This window comes from Bison bison, unplaced genomic scaffold (genome assembly GCF_000754665.1).
Source record: "Bison bison bison isolate TAMUID 2011002044 unplaced genomic scaffold, Bison_UMD1.0 scf7180017864530, whole genome shotgun sequence".
NCBI classification, from domain to species: Eukaryota; Metazoa; Chordata; class Mammalia; order Artiodactyla; family Bovidae; genus Bison; species Bison bison.
The window spans coordinates 414,404-423,521 of record NW_011495080.1 but is presented as its reverse complement, the minus strand read 5'-3'; positions in this window follow the sequence as shown (position 1 = coordinate 423,521).

Sequence of the window (9,118 nt, the reverse complement as noted above, 5' to 3'; positions counted from 1 at the left end):
CACTGCAGATGGTGACTGCAGCCATGAAATTAAAAGACACTTACTCCTTGGAAGGAAAGTTATGACCAACCTAGATAGCATATTGAAAAGCAGAGACATTACTTTGCTAACAAAGGTCCGTCTAGTCAAGGCTATGGTTTTTCCAGTGGTCATGTATGGATGTGAGAGTTGGACTGTGAAGAAAGCTGAGCGCCGAAGAATTGATGCTTTTGAACTGTGGTGTTGGAGAAGACTCTTGCGAGTCCCTTGGACTGCAAGGAGATCCAACCAGTCCATTCTAAAGGAGATCATTCCTGGGTGTTCTTTGGAAGGACTGATGCTAAAGCTGAAACTCCAGTACTTTGGCCACCTCATGCGAAGAGTTGACTCATTGGAAAAGATTCTGATGCTGGGAGGGATTGAGGGCAGGAGGAGAAGGGGACGACAGAGGATGAGATGGCTGAATGGCATCACCGACTCGATTAACGTGAGTTTGAGTGAACTCCAGGAGTTGGTGATGGACAGGGAGGCCTGGTGTGCTGCAGTTCATGGGAATGCTAAGAGTCAGACACGACTGAGTGACTGAACTGAACTGAACTGAGCTGAGTACCTGTCTCCAGTTAATTTGACATTCCTATGCTCTTACCTTCCCCCGTCTTCCCTTGCAGTACACTAATTTTTGTCTCATCCTAGTTAGCTGAGAGAGAGAGATGGTGAGAGGAGTACAATATTTGGTTCCTGCAGTAATAGATAAAGAATTGGAATAACTATTGAAGAAAAGCTTACACACCAATAGGAATTTTGTCAAAAAGGAAAAACAAATATATTTGATAAGTAAATAAAGATTTTCTTAAAAGCTGAAAAAGAGCAATGAATATTTAAAAATGACTATAAAATTGAACATTTATTTTGCAAATTATTTCAGGAGTATATAGTAAAAAAAAAAAAAGCTATAATCCTCTTCATCTTCCAGGCACTGGGGTAAGCAATTTACAAATATCACATGTAATTCTCACAAAAACTCTATGAGGTAAATGACTCATTATCCTATTTTTTGGATGAGATCACACAACTAGATGGGGTCAAGTTGAGGTCTGAGGCAGTCGTGACCCAGAGTAGACTCTGGTCTTTTTCAATCATCATCTTCCCAAATTTTTCATTACATTTTTGCCACGTCCTGTAACATTTTGATCTGTGGGAAATGAATTATAATGATTCTTCACGTTTTGAAGCTGCAAACTGCTAGAGAAAAATCATGATGGCATTCAAATGTGTAGATAGATTACTATCTAAAGTGTGGCCTTCATCTATAGGGATAATTCAGAATGCTTGCAGCTTCAAATAACAGAAAACGTGACTAATGTTATGTTGCATAATGAGATGTCTAGAAATAGGTGGTTGCTGGCATTGATTCAGTGTCTCAAAGATTTGGATTCAGTGTGATGTCTCTGCCATACTGCTGTCCTGCACTTGTGTCTACAAGATGGCTATATCTCAGGTGTGCAGGACAGAGGGTTTCTCCTTGGGCACCTCTTTCTTGGAGGGAAAAGATAAATCCTTCCAAAGGCCCCCAGAAGACCCCTTACACATTATTAGCCATGACAGGGTCATAAGTGATCGACACGCAAGGAAGATCTAGTAAGCTGAAGATACAATTTTTTTCAGCTTCTATATGGGAGGCAGGCAAAGGGAATAAATACAGGTGGCAGAATGCCATAGGGTGGCCAGCAAACACATCTACTACAACTATTACTTGACGTGCGTGTATTGTTCCCCTTTAATTTGATGAGTATGTTGTAATTACATAATCTCTTCTCCAAATACCAAATATAGTGACTTGCACCTACCTGGGTTTTGGTTTTTGGATTTTTGATGCTGAATTTCAGCAATTGTACTGAGTTTTGGCAACATTCTTTAATTTCCTCTAACTACCTCACTTTATTAATAAAGAGCCGTTGCAGTGGAAAAATAGTTATTACGTATAATTTCCATCAAATCACTTCTGCCCGTGCCAACATTCTTTAAACAGTTCTATCCTTTCCCTTACACCTTTCGTTTTCTTTTTATTCATTTATTTATTTTATTTTTGACTGCTTTGGGTCTTAGCTGTGGCGGGTGGGTTCTTCATTAGGGCCCACGAGCTTTTCTCTAGCTGTGGTGTGCAGGCCCCAGAGCCCATGGGCTCAGTAGTTTGCAGCCCTCCCACGGCTTACTTGCCCTGTGGCATGTGGGATCTTAGTTCTTCGACCAGGGATCGATCAAAACACGTCTCCTGAATTGGAAGGTAGATTCTTAGCCGCTGGACCACCAGGGAAGTCACTTTCATTTTCTGTTTCGGACTCTTCCTCTAGAAGAGATTTTGGTTGTTCTCACCTTGTAAACTCAGGATTCCTTAGCAAGTTCTATCGATAACTAATTTGTGTATATTGAAATTAACTATGTATTTTTGATATTAACATTTTGTTTCTCTGGATCAAAGAGGAAAAGGACAAGTTAATAACTGAGAAATTACTGCTTCAAACAATTTTTCTATCATATTGTTTAGAATCAGAAAATAGTAAGAGTATAAGATATGTTTTCAATAAGTCACACTAATTCCTTATCCAACCAAATATTTCATCTGTAACTGGCACAAAAGATGCATAATGTGGCCAAATGTTATTAAAGGAGGGATATCTGTTAAAGAAGGTTAATTCTTCCTGATTAGTCATTAATTTATTTCCTGTTGAATTTTCTAAACCCCAGTGATTTCAGTTCATATTTCTTTTCCACTTAAAGAGTGGGGAGCTTTGAGAGAACCACATGTAATGCCGTCCTGTGGCTGTGCCTCTCTAAAAGCCAGTTAATAGGAAGCCCACTTGTCTTCCAATATGAGCCACACATCCAATATCAGATTTATCAGTAATAAAGGCAATATTTAGGGCTTTGTCCCATTGTGCTTTTATTTATTTTTCTGAGTTGGCTTTGAACTTGAGCTGTAATAGTGGTGTATTATTTACTGGGCCCATCAATAAACAACTTACAAATATAAATCCTTTTCTTTCACTCAATAGCTATCTGACTATATAACCCCTTCACTGCTGTCCTCTAATATGTATATATATCATATAGATGACACTTTATCAAAGGACATAATAAAGCTCTGGAGGCTTTAGATTAACATTAGCAGTAAAAGTATAATAATGAAAAAAAATTAATCCACATTAACATAGATAGCATTTACTGTGTTCCACATGTTAATAGTGGTCCACTTCCATGGAGGTGTTGAAGATCACTGGAGTCAATGATACAGATACTAAAAGAACCTGAAAACTGGGATTCTATTCCCAGATTAACTTTCCTGAACTCTGTTTTTTTTTTTTTTTTTTTTAACTTTCAAAATATGCTTTGCAAGGACTCTCCAATTCCCTAATTTTATGATTCTATACTATTTCAGGCCACTTCGATACCACCAATTCAATTACTGATTTGGACCAAAAAAAAAAAAATCATGTAACAGTCCCTCCTGTGTCCCCAGTCACATAAGGGAATGGATCACAAATGGTCAAGGCAAGTGGGTTGTCTCCTTTTTCAGATAGCAAGTTCAGTTCAGTTCAGTCACTCAGTTGTGTCCGACTCTGCAACCCCATGGACGGCAGTACGCCAGGCCTCCCCGTCCATCACTAACTCCCGGAGTTGACTCAAATTCATGTCCATTGAGTCAGTGATGCTATCCAACCATCTCATTCTCTGTCATCCCCTTCTCCTCCCACCTTCAATCTTTCCCAGCATCAGGGTCTTTTCCAATGAGTCAGTTCTTCCCACCAGGTGTCCAAACTATTCAGCTTCAGCATCAGTCCTTCCAGTGAATACCCAGGACCAGTCTCCTTTAGGATGGACTTGGATCTCCTAGCAGTCCAAGGGACTCTTGAGTCTTCTCCAACACCACAGTTCCAAAGCATCAATTCTTCGGTGCTCAGCTTTCTTTATAGCAAGGTTCTGATTCAACTATCTATTGCTGTGTTGTTATAAGGAAGAACCTTGTATTCTTCCCTCTTACAAGTTTATCACTAAAGGGTTGTTGCCTGTTCAGCTTAAATTATACATAATGCCCCATCTCTGGGAACCCTGCCTCCTAAGTAAAGAACATTAAGCTAAAATACCTTAGTGTACCTCACAGCTCCACCTGTGAATGATTGCAGGGAGGAGGAAATGCACACCTCTCCCCAGGAGGCTGACAGAAAATAGGAAAGGTTTGGCTTGGCTCCCTCCCCTTTCAGTAAAGAGAAGCCTGGATTCTGACTCAGGCAAGATGATCCCTCAGGAGACAAGTCCGCCAATCTTCTAGGTCTGCTAGTTTTCCGAACCAAGTTGCTATTTCTTGCCCCAACAAGTTATCTCTCAATCTATTGGCCTGTCATTGGGTGACCAGCAGGACCTTGGACTCAGTAAACAAATTTTCGCACAACCAGGCAGTAGGCTTGTGGCAATGGTCATAGCAGCTGACCGACTGCTAGTCCTGAGGACCTCGTCTTGTCCAAGGACCTGCTGTTTCAAATTCCCCAAAACAACAGTTGTCCCAGCATCTGTGGGATGGCAATAAGGTGTCACTCCGGTGTACACAGCCAGGAACGTTACTGTCTCCCCTTTGTGGGCTTTTTCTCTGGAATAAGCCAGTTTGTCTTCTGTTTGGGTTGGGTACCCTGTTGGAGAAAGGAAAGAGTTGCATTTCCTCTCTGGGGCTTTTTCTCTGAAACAAGTGGATTTGTTTTGCAGTTGAGTGAGCTGTGAAAAGAAGAGAAGAGAAAAGCAAAGGAGAAAAGGAACGCTATACCTATTTGAATGCAGAGTTCCAAACAATAGTAAGGAGGGATAAGAAAGCCTTCCTTAGTGATCAATGCAAAGAAATAGAGGAAAACAATAGAATGGGAAAGACTAGAGATCTCTTCAAGAAAATGAGAGACCAAGGGAACATTTCATGCAAAGATGGGCTCAGTAAAGGACAGAAATGGTATGGACCTAACAGAAGCAGAAGATATTAAGAAGAGGTGGCAAGAACACACAGAAGAACTGTACAAAAAACATCTTCACAATCCAGATAATCATGAAGATGTGATGACTCACACTCACCTAGAGCCAGACATCCTGGAATGTGAAATCAGGTGGGCCTTAGGAAGCATCACTGTGAACAAAGCTAGTGGAGGTGATGGAATTCCAGTTGAGCTATTTCAAATCCTGAAAGTTATGCGGTGAAACTGTTGCACTCACTATGTCATAAAATTTGGAAAACTCAGCAGTGGCCACAGGACTGGAAAAGGTCAGTTTTTATTCCAATCCCAAAGAAGAGCAATGCCAAAGAATGCTCAAACTCCTGCACAATTACACTCATCTCACACGCTGGTAAAGTAATGCTCAAAATTCTCCAAGCCAGGCTTCAGCAATATGTGAACTGTGAACTTCCTGATGTTCAAGCTGGTTCTCGAAAAGGCAGAGGAACCAGAGATCAAATTGCCAACATCTGCTGGATCATTGAAGAAGCAAGAGAATTCCAGAAAAACATCTATTTCTGCTCTATTGACTATGCCAAAGCCTTTGACTGTGTGGATCACAGTCATCTGTGAAAAGTTCTGAAAGAGATTGGAATACCAGACCACCTGACCTGCCTCTTGAGAAACCTATATGCAGGTCAGGAAGCAACAGTTAGAACTGGACATGGAACAACAGACTGGTTCCAAATAGGAAAAGGAGTCCGTCAAGGCTGTATATTGTCACCCTGCTTATTTAACTTCTATGCAGAGTACATCATGAGAAACACTGGACTGGAAGAAGCACAAGCTGAAGTCAAGATTGCCGAGAGAAATATCAATAAGCTCAGATATGCAGATGACACCACCCTTATGGCAGAAAGTGAAGAGGAACTACAGAGCCTCTTGATGAAAGTAAAAAAGGAGAGTGAAAAAGTTGGCTTAAAGCTCAACATTCAGAAAATGAAGATCATGGCATCTGGTCTTGTCACTTCATGGCAAATAGATGGAGAAACAGTGGAAACAGTGTCAGACTTTTTTTGGGGGGCTCCAAAATCACTGCAGATGGTGACTGCAGCCATGAAATTAAAAGACGGTTACTCCTTGGAAGGAAAGTTATGACCAACCTAGATAGCATATTGAAAAGCAGAGACATTACTTTGCCAACAAAGGTCCATCTAGTCAAGACTATGGTTTTTCTAGTAGTCATGTATGGATGTGAGAGTTGGACTATAAAGAACGCTGAGCGCCGAAGAATTGATGCTTTTGAACTGTGGTGTTGGAGAACACTCTTGTGAGTCCCTTGGACTGCAAGGAGATCCAACCAGTCCATCCTAAAGGAAATCAGTCCTAGGTGTTCATTGGAGGGACTGATGTTGAAGCTGAAACTCCAATACTTTGGCCACCTGATGCAGATAGCTGACCTATTTGAAAAGCCCCTGATGCTGGGAAAGATGGAAGGGAGAAGGAGAAGGGGACGACAGAGGATGAGATGGTTGGATGGTATTACTGACACAGTGGACATGGGTTTGGGTGGACTCTGGGAGTTGGTGATGGACAGGGAGACCTGGCGTGCTGCGGTTCATGGGGTCGCAGAGAGTCGGACATGACTGAGCAACTGAACTGAACTAAACTGAGCTGAGGGTACCCTTTGGAGAGAGGAAACTGTTGTTGGACTTTGACCCAATTTGTGAACCGGGTCATTTGTTTCTTTGGATGCTAGCATCTGTGTGTGCAGGTTGTGTCTTGTTTTTCTTGAATTTCTGTCTTTAAGAATGGGTAGTGTTAGAACTATTCATAAAGAAAGTCCTCTGAGCTGCATTTTAGGGAAGTGATCTGATTACAGCCGTAAGCCCAGTGGGTGAGGAGTATATGATACTTCATTGTAACAATGCTGTGTAACCACAGCACCTGTTAGGATCTCTGCTTGGGTCTGGGCAGGGGTATCTCAGGACCCCACGTACCACTGACTGCTCCCCTTGCTGTGTTAAACACGTCATTTATGGTCTCCTGCATCAGTGTATGTCCAACCTCAAGAGCAAACTTAAGGGCTTATTTAGGATTTTCTGTTTGCCCTTTGTTTTTCATTTCAGTTTGTTTGGTAACGTGGCTTCATTTACAGCCAATCAGTTTTGTGATATTTAAAACCTTTACTGATGTCAAAGGGAAGAAAGGATCAGGGGAAAAAACCAAACTTTTCTTGTCCAAGAGTGGGACTTTCCTAGGGAAGAAGAGACAGGCTCCACTTGGTCCCTAAAATTTAAAAAAGCTACAAATAGAAATAGAAGTGTGTTTTCCATAAATACTAGTAAAAAGGGGTTAGCCAGCTAGACAGGTGATGTTGATCTGTGTTATCTGCCAGAAGTCCAATTTGAATCCAACCTCTTTTTTTACTGATGGGTTTTATGTTGTTTTACCTGATTCAGTTTTTGGTTTTTTAAAATACTTTTTAATTTTCATTTTTTAGTGGGAATAAGCTCTCTGGCAGACAGTATTTACAGTTAAATTTAGCCTTTTTAGCCTTAGTGCTACCAAGAGATTATTCAGTCTTTCTCTTTCAAATGACCCATTGTATTGAGAATTCTTTTCTTTTTACAGGACCACTTGCTCACTACTTAAATAGATACAGGTTGCAAGAAAACCTCAGCAGGATTGCCGAAGGCATGTGATATAGGTTATCAATTCAACAATTTAGCATTCTATCACCATGGCTTCTGCTTTATAATCAGCAATGAGGCCTTCAGAAAGATATTCAGCCATCCTTTATCTTTACACATGATGCTTCCTGAAATATTTTTCAGTTACTCTCCACAGTGTTAATCATACCATGTTTCATATTTTAAAAGTTTCCCAATCATCAAGTTTTGGCTCAACTATTCTTAAATCTAAGAGGATTTCCATATAATTATGCAAAACTGGTTAAATATTTAAAACTTCTTTACAGAGAATGGTAAGATGAACATAAGTCACTCACATACAGAAATTTTACGATTCGTCTTCAAACTGGCTTTATCACTACTCTTCCCGCAATAAAAAGACACTGAAAATATCATGAGTTTTAAAGTTTTAAAGATATTTAGATAAATGTAATTCAACTTTCTAAATTCTGAAAACATTAGAGTTCCTCAATATCTCTTCGCATAATTTACTCTTCTCTTAGTTTACTACTTTTGTTAAGAGTGGGACTTTTGGACATTTTCTTAAAAACCTAAAGCAGGAGAAGGAAACGGAAACCCACTCCAGTATTCCTGCCTGGAAAAGTCCATGGACAGAGGAGCCTGGTGGGCTGCAGTCCATGGAGTTACATGACTGAGCACGCATGCATGAGGGTGGAGGGAGATGGGTTGGTAGCAATAAACTGGTAGAATTTAAAAACAGAAAACAATGCAAAAACCAAATGCAAGTGTCAAAAATAGTAAAGTTTATCAACTGCCTTCATACTCTCACAAGCGAGTAAGGCAACCTGAACAGATATAATCATCCTCATTTTGTAGACAAAGACACAAGGCTCAGACAAGTTAAATGACTTGTCCAAAATCAAACACCTGAATAACTGGCAGTTCTGAGGCTTGACTGCAGAACTGTAGATTTTACAGTCAGAGCACTAATGACAGGATATACATGGAAGCATAGAGACCTACTGCACTGTTACTCACTGTTGAAATATCTCTGGCCATGATATGCTGATTTCATCCCTCCTACCATCTTGCTGGGGCTTCTCCTTTGCCCTTCGATGTGGGGTATCTTTTTTTGGTGGGATCCAACATTCTCCTGTTGATGGTTTTTCAGCAGCGAGTTGTAATTTTGGAGTTCTTGCAAGAGAGGATGAGCGCATGTCCTTCTTCTCTGCACATGTGGACATCATAGATGGTAGATACCGAAATCAGACTGATGATATTCTTTGCAGCCAAAGATACAGTCAGCAAAAACAAGACTGGAAGATGACTGTGGCGCAAATCATGAACTCCTTATTGCCAAATTCACACTTAAATTGAAGAAAGTAGGGGAAACCAATAGACCATTCAGGTATGAACTAAATCAAATCCCTTAGGATTATATAGTGGAAGTGACAAATAGATTCAAGGGATTAGATCTGACAGATAGAGTGCCTGAAGAACTATGGACAGAGGTCATGG